This window comes from Lissotriton vulgaris, chromosome 1_1, assembly GCF_964263255.1.
Source record: "Lissotriton vulgaris chromosome 1_1, aLisVul1.2, whole genome shotgun sequence".
NCBI classification, from domain to species: Eukaryota; Metazoa; Chordata; class Amphibia; order Caudata; family Salamandridae; genus Lissotriton; species Lissotriton vulgaris.
Window position 1 is genome coordinate 1956462131 of NC_141685.1, and position 20770 is coordinate 1956482900.

General features: G+C 50.2%; 2 non-coding genes across 2 annotated transcripts; both read left to right on the forward strand.

Moving 5' to 3' along the window:
• The first annotated feature begins 1919 nt into the window (after positions 1 to 1919).
• On the forward strand, positions 1920 to 2026 carry LOC147751434 (U6 spliceosomal RNA). Its single transcript, XR_015300345.1, has one exon. It is a non-coding gene; the product is annotated as a U6 spliceosomal RNA (small nuclear RNA).
• Positions 2027 to 2758: 732 nt separating this feature from the next.
• LOC147751435 (U6 spliceosomal RNA) lies at positions 2759 to 2866 on the forward strand. Its single transcript, XR_015300362.1, has one exon. It is a non-coding gene; the product is annotated as a U6 spliceosomal RNA (small nuclear RNA).
• The last annotated feature ends 17904 nt before the right edge of the window (positions 2867 to 20770 follow it).

Consider the following 20770-nt stretch of genomic DNA (forward strand, 5'->3'; position numbering starts at 1 on the left):
CTCTTCTGTCACCGTCGGCGGGGCCTTCCCTTTCCTGCACGCTTCGGCAGCACTTTTGCTTAAATGGATCGTGGTGCAGTGTGGCTCGGTGTATTGCGGCGGCCCTGCTTCGGAGGTCTGGCCCGGGATCTGTGGTCAGTTCCCTGCCTCGGCGGGGCTTCGGTTCATGGGGTGCCACGGACCGGTTATTTCTCACCTCGGGGCCTCTTCCACTCGTGGACTCCCATATTCTTCTCTGGGCAATAGCTTGTTTTTTCTTCATACCGGCCCCCACGATGCTTAGGGTGCCTTGCCTCCACCTTAGGGGTGTCCGGGTGGGTCGTCTCACTGGGTAAGCCAGGAGGGGTGCCACTGCGGCATAGGGCCATTCCACCCTGAAGGCACCTGATCTCGTACGCTCTCAGTAAATGAGCAGGGTCGGGCCTGGTTAGTCCCTGGATGGGAGTCGGCCTGGGAAGTCCGGGTGCTGTAGGCTTTGATCATTCGTGCCGGCGCCTTGAGACCCTTGGGGGTGTTGTGCGCTTTTTCTTGTGTCGCTTACGCGACGGAATTTTTTAGCTTGGCCCCTGAGCTGGGATGTCACGCGGAATCGTGTTTCGTTCCAGGTTATGGCATTGTCCCCGGGGTTTCTCTGGGTGCATTATCTACGCTTGTCTCCGGACTCCCTTCCTCGGCCTGCGTTCGTTGTGTGGGACGAGGTGGCCGAGGGGCTGGCTCGGCCGTCTGGTCTGGCTGCATCTGGATCGGCGGGGACAGTGTTTTCTGCGACGGGCCTGTTCTGGCTCCTGTCCTTTCGTCTGGGGCCCGCTCCCCTGGGCGTGGCCGTCCTTCGGTCTCCTCGTCTGCCTAGGGGTGAGGGCGTCTCGCCGTCTCTTGGGTGGGGTCCTTCGACATTCCACCTGGATTTCGGGGTGTCGGCCTTCACGTGGGGCGTTCAGGGCTTCCGGGCCCGGGTTTTCGGCTTTTCCCGGTCTCGTGCTGGTGCGGCCGCTCCCTTTTTCGCCCCTAGATCCTGGCTTTCGGCCATCTCCCTCCTGGGGATTCCCTGGAGGGGGGGGGCTTGCTGGCCGGTGTCCAGTCTTGCGGTTTTCCGCGGGATCCCACCTTCTCGGAGGGTTAGGGTACCTACTCCTTCCCTTGTCTAGCCTGTGGGTTTTTTTCTGGACCCGTGGGTGGGGACTGGGCTCCTGGCCCGCCTGGTGGATCTTCTTCCCCGGGTGGGGGTCTTGGTGTTCCCTGTCTGGACGTGTGTATCTTCTCGGCCTCATCGTTTTCGTGGGTGAGGCGTCTCGTCAGGCGGTGTCTCTCCTCCGTCGGCTCCCGGCACTATGTGCGGTGGTCCCTTCGGCTCCCGTCTCGGGCTTGTCCTCCTTCGGGGGTCGTGTGCCTGGTCCCGGTTCTTCCCTCTGGTTCTTTCAGGGGGGGGGGGCGTCCTTTGGCCGGGGCGTTTGGGGGTCGTTGGGATCTCCTGCAGTCTCGCAGCTCCTCGTGCTTCGGGGGTTGCTGGCAGCCCTCCTGGCCTGCCGTCTTTTGCACCGGTGCTTCGGGGTCCCCATGTCTTGGTCGGGTCGGTCGACCTGGTGGTGTAGGTGTCGCCTGTCCTGTCCCTTCGGGCTGTCTTTCCCCCGGGGTCCGACTTGGTGGAGGCGGTTCGACTGAGTCGGATCTAGCCTTCGTTGCCTGGTCTCTCCCTGACCCCGGTGGTGTTTCGGCGCCTGGGGCCTCGACTCGGCCTGCCTCCGGTGGTCACGGAGGGGGACTCGGCCCTCCTGCCCAGGTTCTACTCTCTCCTCCCGGGTCCTTGTGGTTGCCCTGTCTTTCGCTTGACCTTTTCGGTCTGATGTACGCGTTTCTCCCGTGCCCTCTGCTATCACGGGTCCTCTGCTGGATTCGCTTGGGCAGGGCCGGGGTGCTCCTGGGTGCTCGCTTCGGCAGCGCGTGGACTAACGTTGGAACATTACAGAGAAGTTTAGCATGGCCCCTGCGCATGGTTGACACGCAAATTCGTGAAGCGTCCCTGTTTCTGGTTCCCGGCGGGGTCCGCCGCCCCTGGTACCCTCTCCTTTTGCGAGCTGGCGGTTCGGGCCTACTGGCCGATCCCGGTTATTCCCGTTCCGTGGTTGGTCCGGTGTCGGTGTTGAGCCGGCTCTTTCGGCTGGCCTGCCTCCGTCTGCAGGCCTGATTCTTGCACTGCTTGCTCGGGGTTGTTCTTCTGGGGTTGTGGTTTTGCTGCTGGGCTCCCGCAGGTCTTCCACATTCTCTTCCTTTGCCCGGCACTGGGCTTCCTTCTCGAGTTGGTGCGGTCGGCTTGGTGCTGACCCCGCCTCCGTGGATCCCTTGTGGCTCTTGGTTTTCCTGACGGTGGGGTTTTCCTGGGGCGTGGCCCCTTCTTCCCTGTGGGCCCGGGGGGCTGCCTTGCGGGCCTTCCGCAGTCCGGTGTTCGACGGGCTGATCCCCTGGTGGCTCGCTTGGCTCCGGTGTTGGTCTCTCCGTCGCCCTCGGACGCGCTACCTGTCTCCCCCTTGGGGTCTCGCTCGTTCTACGAGCTCTTCAGGGTCCGCCCTTTGAGCCCCTGTCCTCGGTGGCTTTGCGGTTCCTCGCCTTTTTTAGGTGGTTTTTCCCTGGTGGCTGCTGGGCGGATGGGCGTTCGGGGGTCGTGCCCTCCCCTCCTTTCGTACGGGTTTTGCCGGACAGGTTGTTCCTCCGGCATGTCCCCCGTTTCCTTCCTGGGGTTCCTTCCCTGGTGTCCCGGGCTCGGGTGACTTCCTTCGGCAGCACCTAGACTGAAAATGGAGCGTTACTGAGTGGTTAAGCATGGCCCCTGCGCAAGGATGCCACGCATGTTCGTGAAGCGTTCCATATTGGGCTTTACCGCCTTTCCCGGCCGACAAGGTTCCTCTCTTGTCTGTGCTGGTTGTCTGGCGTGCTGTTTTGGGCCTCTCTTGAGCACTCGTCTTCCCTTCCCCGGTGGGATGGCCTGTTTGTGTTGTTCGGTCCGGTTCTCGGGCCGCTGGCCCTCTCTAGTTCTCCTGGAGTCGCTGGCTTACACAATCATCCTTTCATATGCTGCGCTGGGTTCGGTGGGTCCGGCGGGGGTCCGGGGTCGGGCCACGGGGAGTGGCTCTGTGTCCTGGGCCTCCCTTCATGGGTGTCTCCTCTGTGGTGATTTGTCGGGCGCAGACGCTGTCGTCCCCCTCCTTGTTCATGGGTCACTGTCAGTCCCGGGGGACTTCGCTGGGGCCGTTCTGAGTGCAGGAGCTGCGGCTCCTGGTTGGCCTTGTTTTCCTTTGTGTCTTGATTTCAGGTTTCCTGTGATCCCTGTTTTCTTTTCATTGGTCTGACCCAACCTTGTGTTGGTTTCTCTGCATCACCGTGTGGTGCTGTTCTTATGGTGGTCAATGAAGCCTTGTTGGCTTGGGTATTTGCTCACTATGTAAGTCATGTGGCGAGGAAGACTAACGAGGAGGTAATGCCCCGGTTACTTACCGGTAATCTTCATTACTCCGAGTATGGTCTTCCTCGCCACATGAGTTCCCTCCCCCCCTCCCTGTCTGGCTATCGGCTTCATTGTTTGCTTGGTAGATCAGGCTGTTGGTTGGGCCGGCCCGCCTCTTATAGAGGTCAGGTGGGACTGGTCGGCCATGTTGGGAGGGGTGGGAGGCTTTTTTTGCTTTGGAGGGTTCTGTCGTGGAGCTTATGCTCACTATGTAACTCATGTGGCGAGGAAGACCATACTCGGAGTAATGAAGATTACCGGTAAGTAACCGGGGCATTATGTGCCCTTTGCATCACCTTAAAAGCTTACACCACCTGCCTGGCGCTGTTGTCACCCCAGGGTAGAATGCAACCCAACCCCCTTCAGTGCCTATACTGTGCTAGAAAGGGTGAGCTAATGCAGCACTGACACAAGCAACCAAGTAGGTCATGCACCGACACACGTTAGCGCCCATGTGTCAATGGGCAGTACAGCAGGAATGCCAGCCCCTCATTCACACAACAGTGCCCCTGTTCGTAATCTGCACCCAGAGGGAGCATTCCATGACCCTATAGAAAACAAGTATTGGCAAAGCCAATAGGGCTCACTTATTCAAGTTGTTGTTTACCAGTGTAGCTGCAATTCAACATGGCTAAAGGTTAGTGGTGTGGAGTGGTGTGTCATGGAGTAGAGTGGCAAAGTGTGGAGTAGAGTGGCAAAGAGTGGAGAAAAGGGTCATGGTGTGGAGTGTCATGAAGTGTCATGGAATGAAGTGTCTTGGAGGGGAGTGTAGTGGAGGGGAGTGTCATGGAGTGGAGTGCCATGGAGTTGAATGTTGTGGAGGGGAGGGAGTGTTAGAGTGGAGTGTCGTAGAGAAGAGCAGAGTGGTGTAGAGTGGAGTGGCATAGAGTGGCCTAGAATGGAGTGGTGTAGAGTGACGTACAGTGGAGTGGAGGTGAGTGGAGTAAAGTTTAGTACAGTGTTGTAGAGTGGAGTAGTGTCATAATGTGGAGTGGCTTAGAGTAGAGTAAAGTGTTGCTGATTGGAGTGGCGTACAGTGGAGTGCCATGGGGTGGAGTCGTGCAGAGTGGAGTGGCGTAGAATTGAGTAAAGTGTTATAGCGTGGAGAGCATAGTGTGGAGGGGCATAGAGTGGAGTAAAGCAGCATGGTGTGTTGTACAGTGGGGTAGAGTGACATAGGGTGTCATATAGTGGAGTGTCAAAGAGTGTAGTGATGTACGGTAAAGTGGCGTGGACTGTCATGTAATAGAGTGTCATAGAGTGAAGTAAAGTGACCCTGAGTCAAGTGCAGCGTGGTGGAGTGAAGAGGAGTGTGGTAGATTGGAGTAGAGTGTCATAGAGCAGAGTTTTGTAGAGTGGTGTTTCGTAGAATGGAATGTCATAGAGTGGATTGTTGTAGAGTGGAATGGAGTGTCGTAGAGTGGAGTGTCATAAAGTGTAGTGGCTTAGAGGGGAGAATGTATGGTGTGTTAGCGCACTGCCATTTCAGACAAACACATTTTTCATTGAAATGACCCTTACATTTGCCCATACGGTTTGACTAATAAAACTACACAGGGCACAAAAAATAATGTTTGGAAATGGCATTACATAGTGTACTGATTTGTTTCCACCACACTTCAGAATTACAGAACAGTGCTTTATTTGTCCTTTCCTAATTCAGATATACTCAAAAATAAAAATAAAAATGTTGTTGTGTGCTAGAAATTTTTTTTCCTTTCCAAGCACCCAGCAAGATTATCACATAAATCTTCGCACTTTGAAATCAGTGAAAGAAAAATTAACACCAAGCACCCTGGAAGACAGAGTCTGACATTTGACCTCTGTCTTTGAATGCACTGCAAATGTGACAAGTTAAGAACAAGGTTTAAAGGCCTGTTTACAAAAAGAGAGTACTAGATGAAAAATTCAATGATGGTGAACAGGCTATGCTCCACAGGAGGGATGAAGACATGTTGGACAGCCTAAAACAAATAAAGCAGACAAATAGAAATACAGAAAATGTGAGTTACAACCCACCAAGTCAATGGTAAGCAATTGGTTGAATACATTCCCAGGGAAGGTTTCATAATGCAGAAAAAAGTCTTTTCACAACCGGGCTTCGAGCTAAACAGGTAATGGAACCTCGACTATGAGGCATAAGTTTTATATATAGAACCGAAAGGTGGCTCTTTCTGGCATTCGTGGCTCTCGGATACAGTACATACAGTTTCTTTAGGTGTGTCCCACAATGAAGAGTAGGCGAGGATGAGGAGCGAGTGAGATGTCAAAGACTATTTAAGGCCCTATCATGAAAATGTAATGGTAACAGTAATAGGACAATATAATCTTCTATGAAATGCCATGCGCTTACGTGCAAATCCTGAAAATTAGATGAAAGTCAGTGACTAACCCAAAGTTCATTCACTCTGAGTATTTCAGATATTGTATTCTTTTTTAAAACTTCATATTACATTAGCTGTCTGCAGCAAAACAACAAATAAAAACGAGGAATGTTTCTGGCCTCTTTTTAAAGTAAACAATCTGCACAACTTGGTTCTGTAAACAGAGGATGGCAGCGTTCCTTGCGTCACACAGCAAAGACAAAAATGAAAAAATGACTTTTTAAGTTAGTCACCAAGTAGTTACTAAATAGAAATGTTCTACATGGTATGAATTTGGTAAATAAATTTGGGCATACACGTACAATGACATTCTACTTTATAGCCAGGAAAAACTGTTTTGCTGGGATAGGCAGGTCTCGTTTGGCACACGAAACAGAATAGCAGCAAAAAAACGGCAAGAGAAGTGGGCCAAATAGAAATTGCTATCTGTATTATACTTGAAAGTGCACTCAATCAATTTGACCAAATAAAGATGTGATGTGAAGAACAGGAGAACGGGGAGTCGGGGCCGGCTCTAGGCATGTGCAAGCTGTGCACCTGCACAGGGCCACCAAACCCCAGGGGCCACCACGCCAATATATATCCTTAATATATTAATCCTCTGAGGATGGATACATATTTGCGTGGTGGCCCCTGGCAGGGATTTGGCGGCCTTCGGCTCTGTTCCACTACTAAACACCCTGACCCCCTCCCCTCTTTACTGGCCTGCGAGCTCCGCCCCGCCCGGACTACCTCTTCCGGGCCCCCTACCTACGCTCCTTGCCCAGGGCCACCATGAGCCTAGAGCCGGCCCTGGGGGAGTAGTACTGTCTGGATCACTCACTCTCGGCTTTGCTTCCGCAAAACCAGAAAGAAGCGATGTTTCTTGGGGCCAGATGTAGGTAAATCCGATTTACCGACTCTTAAATACCGAGTCATACCGATTCGGTATTTAAAAGTCGGTAAATTGGAAGGAGGCAGATGTAGGTAAAAAATTACAGAATCTGTAAGAGTCGGTATTTACCGATTCTGTAAATACCGAATCTGTATTTCCCATTGATTCCTATGGGCCTTGAATCCCATAGGAATCAATGTGAAATACAGATTTGGTATTTACAGAATCGGTAAATACCGAATCCTGCAAGGGTGCAGGGGGTGTCACTTTGACACCCTCTAGCACCCCAATTCTGGACTTGTGTGCCATGTGGCACACAGACATGCCCTAAGGGCATGTCTGTGTGTCACATTGCACAGGTGTGCATGCACAGATGTGCATGCACACCTGAATTCGGTATTTTACCACCCAATAGGATTGGGTGGTAAAATACCGATTTTTAAGGGCCTGTGGCACTCTTAGGAGTGCCACCTACATGTGGTTTTTCCGAATCGGTAAATATACCGATTCGGTATTTTACCGATTCTGTAAATTTACCGATTCGGTAACTTTACAGAATCTGTAAAATATAGGCCCCCTACATCTGGAAACCCTAATACCGGTCGGTAACGGCCGAATTCGGCCGGTACCGACCGGTATTAGGGCTCCTACATCTAGCCCTAAATCTTTGTCCTGCTGCATCGATCGTCTCCACTTGTTCTACCACTCAGCAGGGCTGCGTCCTCCCCCAGCCTTTTAGCCCCCAGTTGCTGTAATCTGTGTATCTGCTACCTTCGTACCCCTTAATATATGTAGAAATAAAATATTTATTGGACTTGGGTACCCAATAGTTTTCTTTATCATGAAAAATGCTGACCCATCTCGTTTGTTCTTTCTTCAATGCCCATCCACCAGCAAATAATTGTGTGGACTTGAAAATTCATTGCTTCTCGAATTGCCCATAACATAACCTTATCTTCGAAAACACCTTTGCCTTTCCTAATAGCAGCCAAATACACGACAGAATCATTTTAAAATGGGGACAACTAAGCCTCATGGGGACTTAGCTTCTCTTTCTTCTCAACTGATTAATGCATTTAGAAAGTTGTCAGTGTACCTGCAGAAGGCTAATTCCATACAGCAAGATGGCTTCTAATACGTGCCTTGCAATGTGCTATATTTAATGCTTCATATTTGTGTTTCTGTATGTTGGACACAATATTTTTTTGAAATGGGAAAAAATGATCACTATAAAAACACTTTAAGTGGAAATAATTAAAATGTGAAATAAAATATTTAAGAACATATCAAATTCCAAGAGACTGGGGCCTGATTTAGAGTTTGACGTTGGGTACTCTGCCACAAACATATATCTTATCTGCCTTAGTAAAAGTGCCATAGGCTATAATGCACTTGTAATGAGGGAGACAGAATGTCTGTCATGTTTATTAGGAAGTAACCTGTCCACCAAACGCTAAATCAGGTCCTAGATTTTGTTCACCGTATGTGCCTCATTCCGAGTGTCCTAATATTTTGGGTGTTGGTACTGCTTACAGTAAATAACACCACCACAGGATGTGGTATTTAGTAGTTGTGGTTTTATCTAGCCATTCTTGTGTCTGCAGGATAGAATGAGGCATAATATGTAGTTTTCTAGTTTTCACATCCACTTGCCTCTAGTTTTGCCTGTTTTTAAACATTTTTATTTGGAGACATTTTGCCAGATGTTTCCTACTAAAATGTGTCGCATTCTGTGGCAATTACTGCAAAACTTTGAATCCTGATTTAAGACTAGTTTACTCCCGAATTAACATTCTTATTACCCTCGAAGCAAGTGACATAGTGCCCCTTATCAGGTGCTTTATCATTGCATCACAAGAGTTTGTGCATGTCAACAAAGTTTACTGGAATTATATGACTGTTACTTATTTTGTTGGCACGCAGTTCCCCAAATTTTACTGTCTGATGTTAGAATAATACAATACATACCACACAACACAAATTAGTATTTTATTTTTAAAAATGACACATTTAGTTTAAAAATAGAGAACATATAATAAAAGGAATGTAGATATTAACAAAAGATCCAAAAGTGTTTATTATTTAAATATATTAATTATGAAATCATCAAGAATGTATTCTTTAAAGTAAAAGAAAAGGCAAATTATAAAATATTTTTAGAAAATGTGTGTGTTCATGCTTAGAGATGTATTTATGAACGCAGGTGTTCAGGATTTCTTGATGTTTTTTTCTGGGCACATAATGAAGTATAAATACATTTATGCCAAACACTAGGGTTCTTTATAACCTTGAATAGTGGATTACAGAATGCCACTTAGTACAAGAGCTTGGATCATACGTGCAGTAAGGATGAGATTCTGGTTATCTCTGCTGCACCATGTGACATAGACAGGTATTTTCAAACAAACTGTTCTAAAAAATATCAGGGGTATATTCATAAGAACGTGTGCTAAACATCACCAAAAAATGCGAACACACCTTTACATATCGCAGTCTATCGCTGGAAAATAACCCTGTGTCAACGTGGAATTCACAACAAGGCGGTAGCATGCGATAGTCTGCCTAAACCGCGGCCAATGTCCGCGATACAACCACCTCGACGGAGATAAAAACACAAACCACAACACAAAAAAACTTCCAAAGAGCCCATTCGCGATGAGGAAAGCAGGGATAAGCACCTCCAGGTCCGCGACACACATGGCAGCTGGGAAAAAGCACAACAAAAAACCTGAAAAAAAGAGACAATCCAAACAGAAAACAACAGCCAAGCACAATGCAGGCAACCCGAGCCAGCACACAACCCCACAAGCCGCATTGGCAACAAAACATTGTACATGGCAGGCCATCTCGGACAAGGTGAATGCAGCCAGAGAGCAGAGGTGAACAATGGAAGAAAACCAGAACATCCAGAATGATGCGAAACGCACAAACAATCAGATACACGCCAACAACAGCAAGGCAGCAATGCACACCGGAGGTAGGAGGCCAGCTCCACACCAGGAGCTGGATGACATGGTGTCGACCACATCAGTCTGGAGATGTTGGCAGGACTCAAAGACTGGAAACTGCCCAAAACAGACACAACAGCAACAGGGAGAGGAACCAGCAGGGACATGGGGGCGGTAGGCACAATGGCACACATGCACAATTAAGCTCAGCACCACTGTAGACAAACCAAGAGGAACAACACCAACCAAGAGCACAAGTCACACAACCCGGCAATATCACACCACAGAAAAAAGCACAAAAGTAATACCATACTGCCTGAAGGGGAGAAGGGTGAGCCAAATCAGAGCTGAAGGGACATCTCACACACAGTGCAGCACACACACATAAGAAGCAGAGCACACAACCTTGAACACAATGTGGCACAAACACCAACATTTGCACAACTGAACACAGGACAAAAAAGGCACCCGCCTGGTGACGGTAACTAGCCACATGCATCTGGCTAAGCACGACACATGGACATGACAATGCACAAGCCAACATCTCCAATGAGCGGTCGTCGTCCACCACATCTGACATGTCGTCGACGTAATCCATCAGCTGATCCGGACAGATGTGCTGAGTCCAACCACTGGCCCCAATGTGCACCAACGCCCAATCGGGTAGTTGCACAATGTGCTCACTGCACACAATGTCTTGTGCAATCTCCCAAGTCCAGTGTCCAGCATGCATGGCAAAAATCCATGCAGGCCATAAATGGCCATCACAGTGACACTCCTGGTCATGGGCCAACAGGGGGCGCACACATACGTTGTAATCCAGGTCAGCTACCATTACGTTGGAGAGGCAGACATACATGGACCACTCGAATATGCATGAGCGATAATGCTATTCAGGCTGAACGAAGGTGACATCTGCAAGGCGGAAGCTCAGCCAGTAACTCATCCGCAAGATGGCTAACGGCAGTGCCCCCAGTACATACAGCAGACGTGCACAGTACAGGTCCACGTGACTGGATCCGGGCATGTGTTCGGGATGGTCTGCCATGGCGTCAGTGGCTCTGCTAGAAGCGGCACTTGCTTGCCCAGCGCCAGTCCTGTGGATGAAATGGCACAGCCCGGTGCAATGAGCAGTGTCTGTGTGCAACGGGTGCAGGCCTGGGGTGGGGTGGGAGTACGTGTGAAGGCCATTTCACGCACACCAACTATGACCAAGGACTACTTCGTGTGGGATGTGTACACATTGGTCTCACTTTGGGCAGTGCGTAGTGTGGGAGTCACAGGCAAATTCCATTGTATCTATCAGGGGGTGTTGGCCACATGCGAGAGGTGTAGAGGTGGGGTGCAGCGGCCAGGGCAACTGACTTCGGAGCACAGGGTTAATAGTTTGATCCCTCGCTCTGGCGGCAGCTCAGCTCAGCACCATGTGACTCTGGGCAATAGCTCACTTAATCTCCACAATGGCCCTCAGCGCCTTGAGACCCGTAAGGATGACTAGTTCGCGCTTTACAAATACGGATTTACATTTTTACATTTAGTTCCTGCTAGAAGCTGCAAATGTGCTACCACCTGATAGTTCACACAAAGAACCTTTCATCCGTACAGTAACTTCACAGGAGATGCACAGGGCCTAGCATGGGTGTGGTGGGATGTCTGTGACCCTGGGAACACCGTGACACTGGCCTTTGAATGTGTGGTGCCATGTGAGCCTAGGCCAATGGACCGGACAGGGCGGACACAGGTGTACAGCCCATGGCTGGATGGGATCACGCTGCAAATGAGGCCAGGCAAATGACTCAAGCATCCGCAGGGCTAATACACAAGACGATTGGCATGCATGTGCCAAGACCCAGTGTGATTTTGCGGTCCTACATGTCCCTGTACGTGCAGACCCGCCCTCCTGGTGCATGCTACATTGCAAAATTGACTACTGTGGCCCTGGTGCCAACTACACCCCAACACAGAGACACACATACCGTACTTCCTGCCCAAGGCCAGGTCCGAGCCACGTCCTGCTCCCCCTGCTGATTCTGCACACCCCTGTGCTGACCTGACATAAGCCGGACCAGCACACACTGCTTGTGCATGCAGGGGGTGCGTGCGAAGCTACATGTCCAGGGTCACTGCCAACACTGAGGTGACATGGTAACGTCCGCTGAAGACAGCATACTGTGAAATTGCAGGGCCTGTGCCCATCATGTTGACACAATGACCACAGGAACACACTTGCTCAGATGGTGTGAATGGCTACCTGCGCGTCTGCACGACCACATTTATTAGCAGGCACACATACTGAGTGACACCAGTTTTGGATGTGTGTGGGGTGTGTGCTTACCAGCCATCAAGGGCTGCCTGGTGCAGTCAGAAATCTACAACAGTGTACATTGTAAAGGACACAATCAATCAACCATAAAGGCCCCATGACTTGTGCTGCACAGAGGTAGCGGTCCGGATGCACAGCAGCCTGCACGGGCCTACAGCCACAGGACGCTGACTTACACAGCACTGGGGCAGGGTCACGAGTGCAGAGCAGGTTCTCGTAGATGTAAAAGGAGCCGGTCACGGAGTGTCTCGTGAACAGTGAAAGGAGTACCCCAGAGCATGATGCAGAGTGCAGGACCACACTGAAACAGTCACTATGGTGGAGATGAATGGAACAGACACATGTCGGACACCAAGTCCGGTCCAGCATGAGGAAGATGCAGGAAACCACCAGGCCATGGACTCTGACGCTACCAAGGTACAACCAGGAAGTGCCCATGACTCATTGCGCACAGAGTTAGTGACACCAGTGCTGTTGGGGATGCTGCCTGCGATGAGGCATGTCCAATGGTGTGGACTTCTCCAGATCTTACCCAAGACACAGTTCCACATGTGTGACCTACTGGACCGCACTGTAGGCCTGAGGCAGCAGTGAGCGCAGGTCCACAAACACATGGCGTTGATGAGCCCAGGACCACGGTCACAGAGATCATCAAATATATCAGAAGAAGTAGTCCTGGATATGACCAGCACAAAGTCAGTGGCCCTGGATGCACCGCGACCGGAACAGGCACTCCTCCACAGGACGGTGACTTGGGATGAACAGGGCTGATGGCACCAGGTCATTAGTTGTAAGTGTTCCAGCACCTCTGTGATTCAGATCCGGCTTTTGTCGGGACTGAGTCGCATCTTCCTCTTACTTCTCTTCGTGCATTCACTGGTGGGAACTCTGCCATTCATGAGACGTGACTAGTGCTGGATGTGGGACCTAGTAGTCTGCAGGGTAGGCCTGGGCTCTCATCCACGTGTGGCGGCGGGCTTTGAACAGGGTTAGTGGCACCTCGGGTGGCCGTCTGGCATTGAACAGGGTTAGTGGCACCTCGTGTGTCCGGCTGGCATTGAGCAGGGTTAGTGGCATCTCGTGTGGTCAGCTGGCGTTGAACAGGGTTGGTGGCACCTCGTGTGGCCAAGCTGCCATATGGAATTATGCTTCACTGATCGAAGGGGTCTGGTGCTGTGGTCGCTGCCACTGACTTGGGGTCACTGCCATTCAGGACTCAGGACACAGTTCCACATGTGGGACCTACCGGGCCGCAGCAGAGGTTGCGGGACTGGTGCTTGGAGCTTGCACTGGCATGTGGAGAGCCGTGTTTGACACAAGCCAGTGTAGGCAGTTGAGCAGTGGCTTGTTGGTACGCTGGGGAAGGCATGGCGGGTCTTGGGACCGGTGGCCCGCGGTGCAGCAGGAGCTCAGGGACCCAGGCCCTACTGCGCTCGGCGCAGGGCTCGTGGTGGGTGAAAAGTGCCACCCTGACTGACATGTGGTCCATTCCAAATGAGAACCAAATCTAGTGTGAGGGGTGTTTGTTCACACCCTTACACAGGTCTGGCATACGCAGGTCCAACCCACTATGCACACGCCTGCAGGGGGGACGTAATGTGCAACATTTACGCGTTCTGCCCCACAGCCTGTGGGGACATAGTAGCATCCACTGGCCACTACACTTCATGCAGTAGCAGTGGATCTCCACGTGGCCATTTTCGTGGTTTGCACTCTATGGTCTGTCCGGCACCTCCACGCCACATTCGGCATTGGGTAGATTCACATTCCTTAGTTACTTGCCGCTCTCGCACATGCATGCTCCATGACCCTCCTCACATCCTACTATTGTGTGTCTGTGGTGCCATGCCGTGGCTGGGTTGCGGGCATGGCAAGGCTGTATTCACAATGGAGTTGCGTTATCGTGTCCGGTCTGTTGGCATGTTGTTTGTCATGTTGGATGTAGTTGTGCTGCGTGCCCATTGGCAGTGTCGTGAGTTGCATGACTGTGGGCAGCAGGTGCGTTTCAGGTGGGCCAGCTGTCTTTGTGTACGCTGCCTCAGTGGTGTTCCGGGGGTGGGGGGATGGGTCCTGGGGGTGGTGGTGGGCCTGGGGTGGTTGCGGTGGGTGTTGTGGCCCTCATGGGTATCCGTGATGCATGATAATTGTTTCCATGGCATCTGTGGGTCTTCAGGTGTGGCTCTTGGCTGGGCTCCCATTCATGCTGCAGGTAGTCGTCCTGCTTTACACCAGCAATGAGCAGGTGTTAATTCCCTTGTTTAGCATTGCGGATCTGGCAGTTCGTTGTGAAAGTGGTGTTGTGGTTTTTTCGTGCGTTTCGGTATGGGAATGCCTACTCTGCATCTCATTAGGGTTAGTTGGTGGTGTCCACCGTGGAGATACATTTTGGGGCAGTTATCGCGGGAATACTGGAGATGTCTGCAGTTTGCATCAGCTTGTGAATGGGGTGTTAAATCTAGCTCCACATTTGTTGCCTTATGGTAGGGATAATTCGGAGTTGAGTCCTTGTGAATATCCCCCTCAGTATGTTCAGATTTAGCAGGAAATAGGTCGAACAGCTGAATTTTGGTTCCACTCTTACATGTCACTTATTTAGGTTGACTAGTGCAGATTGCCAATTGTTTTATTTTGTGTGGTCTAACATTGTAATAAACAATGGGATTTTTAATGTATTTTTTAAATGCTCCATGATAAAACCTTGATAGAATCTTTTAACATGTGCATACTATTGTTGAAGATGTTAGTAGAAATGTAGTTCTCGTTCATAGTTATACAAATGTTTCAAGATGTAACTCACCATTATATGTAGTCATGATTTTATTCCACCTGATATTTGTTGGACTTGGCCCTTTTTGCAGGGTCAACCCTGAACTTTTTGCCTTCCTCCTGTATTTTGTCTGACCTGTTTTTTGTCGTTTTATGGCTCTGGGCACTTTACCACTGCTGATCAGTGCTAAAGTGCATATGCTCTCCCTGTTGTAAATTGATGTATGGATTAGTGATTCCATGATTGGCTGATTTGGTTTACTGGTCATACCCTAGTACAGTGCACTGAGTGTGCCCAGGGCATGTAAACCAAATGCTGCTGGTGGGCTTGCAGCACTGGTTGTGCCACCCACAGAAGCAGCCTGTAAAAGTGTGTCTCAGGTCTGCCATTGCAGAGCCTGTGTGCAGGCTAGTACTGCCATGCTGACTGGGCAAGTGCGCCCACTTGCCAGTCCCTAAACCTTCCCTTTAATTCATATCAGACACGCCTATGGTAGGCCCAAGGGCAGGGTGCATTGTAAGTATAAGGTAGGACAAGCCCTGATGTGTGTGGCATGTCCTAATAGTGAATTACAGCCATTATTTTACTATTGCAAGGCTACCTATTCCCCATAGGCCAGAATGGGCAGTTAGATTATTACATTTTATAATCCTAACTGACTCAGGAAACATGGTAGAAATTCGAGTTTAGTATGCCTGAACTCATAATGATAAAATACATCTTTTAGTGAAGTTTGTTTTAACATTCTGTGTTTGAAAATACCACTTTTAGAAAGTATGTATTTTCTTGTCTAGCTATCCAAGCCTGCCTCTGCTAGGTTGTGTATTCCTTGTCTGGAGTTTGAGTGACAGGGCTGAGGGATTCCAGGAGACAGGGTGAGTCAGCCCAGTGGTGAATAGAGAGATCTGCATCTAGATGGGAGGGAGGACTTGCACCTGGGACCTGAATAGGGCTGTGCCTTCCCTACACAAAGCTGGCTCCACCTCCTGTTGCACGGCTGATGTCTCTGACCTGCACTGTTAAAGGGGAGAAGGAGTCAAGTCAACAAAGTGCTCCAGGGCTGTTCCTTCCCTCCACAATGCTGGCTCCACCTCCTGTGGGGCGTCTGATGTTTCTGCCCTGCATTGTGAAAGGAAAGAAGGAGTCATGTAAACAGAGTGCTCCGGGACTGAACAGAACTGGTTTGGATTAGGCAGTAGGCATTCCCATACAAAAATGCACAAAAAAAACACAACACCACTTTCACAATGAACTGCCAGATCCGCAATGCTAAACGACGCAGCAGACGCCACCCCATCCCCGGGAAGCGTGTCGCAGGAGAGGAGGATCGCCGTCGCATCAGATGCCACTGCATCTCCCAGAAGCGTGTCGCAGGGCCTGTCGCGGCTCATCGCCGGAGAAGAGGATCGACGTCGCAGCCGACACCTGTCGCAGCTCGCATCGTATAAAACATCTTGCATCGCTCAAAAAGAGGATCGACGTCGCAGCAGATGCCGCCGCATCACCGGAAAGTGCCATCTTTCCAATCGAGTGTAGCTGATATCGGAAGCAGACGTACCCGTGGGAGAAGTATCGAATTTCTCAGCCAAAGACTGGACATATCCACGTCCCAGTATCCTACTGTTATCCAGAAGTGGGAAAAGCAGATAAAGGAAAGAAAAAAAGAAAATATCACCACGGGTAAACAACATCCACTCACGGTGACAGGAGTTCACCGCTCCCGTATCGTCTCTTCAGAACGGCTCTACATATCCCTATGAAAAACGGCCGCAGAAGAAAACTCAGGGGTCCTACCATTTTAAACAGACCATAAGGATCATCCATCCACAGTACAAGGCACCAAAATCCAGTAAGAGAATCACGAACAAAGACCGCAGATACCACATCGGTCAAGTCCAAACATCCAGGAACCCATAAGGTCTCCACGCCATCTTCTATATAAGAAAACCTCATTGTGGAAGGAAAGGACACATGAGGTTAACTCCAACCACTTCAAACTGTCCTGAGGAAGGTGTGCCATTATCTAAAGGCAGAGACACCGAAACGCGTCGACGCTTTTTCTTATGCATTAGAATTCAAGCCCAGGAAAATCTCTGACTTTAGGCCAATAAGTGGAGTAGAGATGTGGTAAAGCATACAATAAGGGCATTTTGAATCTTAAAATCAGCAACAACTGTATATGTGCTTTTGTGTTGGGGTTTGTTCCTAAGTCTAAATGCTATGTGCTTGATTTGAAATTTTAAAATATATAGGGTGTGTTGTATCTGTGCTTCGTTTGATAAATATAAGTTTACATTCTGTTAAATTGAATATTTTTTATTGTTTTTATCATACTGTTTCTACAATGAGTTTCTCAATTTATTATGTAATGAATTGTGTTTTAATAATAAATGCAAATTTGTTTTTATAAAAAAAGTCTGTGAACGTTATTAACTAGTTTTTGACCAGTGAATATGAATGAGGATTAGAATGTCCAGAGTGAGTGATTGAATTCTCTATTCCAGGGATTCTTTTTGACTTGAAATCTTTTTTTTTGCACCAGATCTTCGACGCATCACCGTCTTTGCGTGTCAGGGACTACCGCATCCCCTTTCCTGCAACACTTTTGTTGCCCTGCGTGTCGCATATTAAGGTACATTGTTGCAAGCTACAGGCCTGCAAATCACAGGTGTCAGGCAGGAACAATCACCATAAAAGTAGAAAAAAACTGACAAACAAATGCCAAACAACAGCGAAGCACAATGGATGATGCCGGAGCAAGTACGGCGGAGAACCAGAACCCCAGAAGCCCCCCGGAAGACCTGCCTGGGACCTCGGGATCAGGGAAGGAGAAGAAGAGTAGGGAGAAGCGCTTCAGTCCGCAGGAAAACAGAATCCTGATAACGGAGGTGGTCGAACACCATCAACAACTGTTCATCCCCTCCACTGTGTCATTGGCAACCAAAACCAATCAATCAATCAATCAGGAAATTTGTATCGCGCGCTACTCACCCGGAGGGCGCTTGGGGGGGGTCCTCTACTGCTCGAACAGCCAGGTCTTGAATTGCTTCCTGAAGGAGAGGTGGTCTTGGGTAAGACGGAGGTGGATGGGGAGGGTGTTCCAGGTCTTGGCTGCCAGGTAGGAGAAGGATCTTCCTTCCATGGTGGTTCTTCGGATGCGTGGAACGACGGCGAGGGCGTGGCTGGTCGATCATAGTTGGCGGGTGATAGTGTAGGTCAGGCGGTTGTTGAGGTACCTGGGGTCTCGGTCATGGAGGGCTTTGTGTGCGTGGGTGAGGAGGCGGAACGTGATTCTTTTACTCACGGGGAGCCAGTGCAGGTCTTTCAGGTGTCCGGAGATGTGGCTGTGGCGGGGGATGTCCAGGATGAGTCGTGCGGAGGCGTTCTGGATACGTTGGAGTCTTTTCTGCAGTCTGGCTGTGGTTCCGGTGTAGAGGGTGTTTCCGTAGTCCAGTCGGCTGGTGACAAGTGCCTGGGTGACCGTCTTCCTGGTTTCGGTGGGGATCCATCGGAAGATCTTTCGGAGCATGCATAGGATGTTGAAACATGAAGACAAGACGGCGTTGACTTGTCTGGTCATTGACAGGGAGGAGTCCAGGATGAAGCCCAGGTTGCGTGCGTGGTCCATTGATTTGGGTGCGCTGCCTAGGGCCGGGGGCCACCAGGAGTTGTCCCAGGCAGATGGTGATGATCCAAGGATGAGGACTTCCGTCTTGTCTGAGTTCAGTTTCAGGCAGATGTTCTTCATCCACTCGGCTACTTCTTTCATCCCTTTGTGCAGGTTGGTTCTGGCGGTGGCGGGGTCGTTGGTGAGGGAAAGGATCAGCTGGGTGTCGTCAGCGTAGGAGATGATGTTGAGGCTGTGTTGGATTGCTATGGCTGCAAGTGGGCTCATGTACACGTTGAAGAGGGTGGGGCTGAGTGATGATCCTTGTGGTACGCCACAGATGACTTTGGTGGCCTCAGATCTGAACGGGGGGAGGCGGACTCTCTGGGTTCGTCCGGCGAGGTACGAGATGATCCACTCCAGTGCCTTCTCTTGGATTCCGACGTTGCTGAGGCATTGTACTAGGGTGCGGTGGCAGACAGTATCGAACGCTGCGGAGAGGTCCAGGAGGATGAGGGCCGCTGTTTCCCCGTTGTCGAGCAGGGTTCGGATGTCGTCGGTGGCTGCGATGAGGGCGGTATTGGTGCTGTGATTGGCTCGGAAGCCGGACTGTGAGCGGTCGAGGGATTCGTTCATCTCGAGGAAGGCGGCCAGCTGTCTGTTGACGGTCTTCTCGATGACTTTGGCAGGAAACGGGAGTAGCGAGATGGGGCGGTAGTTCTTGAGGTCAGTGGGGTCTGCTGATGGTTTCTTCAGGAGGGCGCTGAGTTTGGCATGTTTCCAGCTCTCCGGGAAGGTGGCGGGGTTGAAGGAGCAGTTGATGATGTCCCGGAGTTGGGGTGCGATGACGGAGTCGGCCTTGTTGAAGACGTGGTGGCTAGAGTAATCGAGGCTGTAAGTTAGGTTACCAGCAATTTTTGATATGACCCTAAAGGAAGATTTCTGTTCTCCTTTTTTCGCAGTCTTTTGTCCTGATGAGAACTCCGCGAACTGTGGGAGTTCGAAACGCGTAGACAACTTCTTGCCATCAAAAAAGAAGGAGTAGCTAAAAACTTCTGAAAAAGTCTTATCACTTATAACAATTTTTGTATATGGCTTACTGTGAATATTTTTGATTCCAGGTTTTTGTATAAATATATGATGATATGCATGAATGTGAATGAATGTGGGTATGAATGTTTATGAAGAATTTATGCTTATTGGTACATTATTGATATTGTATAAAATAGTTTTGTGAATATTGTATATATATGTGTATGTTGAGGTCTTGTGATGTTTTGATAAATTGGTGAACTGATAACCAATAATCCTTGAGAAAGAAAAATTCAAAAGAAAATAAAAAGGTTGATTCTTGACACTAGTATGGCATTCTACCATAGTGAATAATTCTTATGGGTATATGATTTAGGAAAGAAAATTGTGAATGCATTTGGCATTCTGTTGTTCATTGAAGACGTGGTGAGGGCATGGGTCGTTTGGTGATCCGGAGTGGATGGTGTTCATCGTGTGGATGGTGTCTTCGGTGTTGACTGGGGTCCAGTCGCGGAGGGTGGTGGGGGAGGCGTTAGTTCTGTGGTGGGGTGCATGGTCTATTCGTCGAAGCTGTTGTGTATGTCTGCGATCTTGCTGTGGAAGAACGTGGCGAGTGAGTTGCAAGGGTCTTGTGAGGGAGTGACGTCGTTGTTTCCGGCGCTGGGGTTGGAGAGCTCTTTGACGATGCGGAAGAGCTCCTTGCTGTTGTGTGCGTTGTTGTCTAGTCGTTCCTTGAATGCTGTCTTCTTGGTGGTGTGGATCAGCTGGTGGTGTTTGCGGGTGGCGTACTTGAGGGCGGTCATGTTGTCTGTGGACGGGTTCTTTCGCCAGGCTTTCTCGAGGGTGCGGCAGTTCTTCTTGGAGTTCTTGAGGTCGTCGTTGAACCACGGGGCTTTCTTGCTTCCGGGCCTGTTGGGATGGGTTTTCAGTGGTGCGAGGTCGTCGGCGCAGTTGGTGATCCACTGTGCGAAGTTGAGGGCTGCTTGGTTGGGGTCCGTTGATCTGGTGGGAGGGTTCTGGTTCAGTGATGTGGTGAGCTGGTTGGTGGTGATCTTGTTCCAGCTCCTCCGGGGAACCTGTTGTGGGAGGTGGAGAGTCGTGGTCTTTCTGAAGCTGAAGTGGATGCAGCTGTGGTCTATCCAGTGGAGTCCGGTGGAGTGGCTGAAGGAGATGTGCTTGCTCGAGGAGAAGATTGGGTCGAGCGTGTGTCCGGCGTAGTGGGTGGGGTTGTTCACCAGTTGCTTGAGTCCGAGGTTGGCGAGGTTGTCCAGTAGGGTGCTGGTGTTGTTGTCGTTGTTGTTCTCCAGGTGGAAGGTGAGGTCCCCTAGGAGGATGTAGT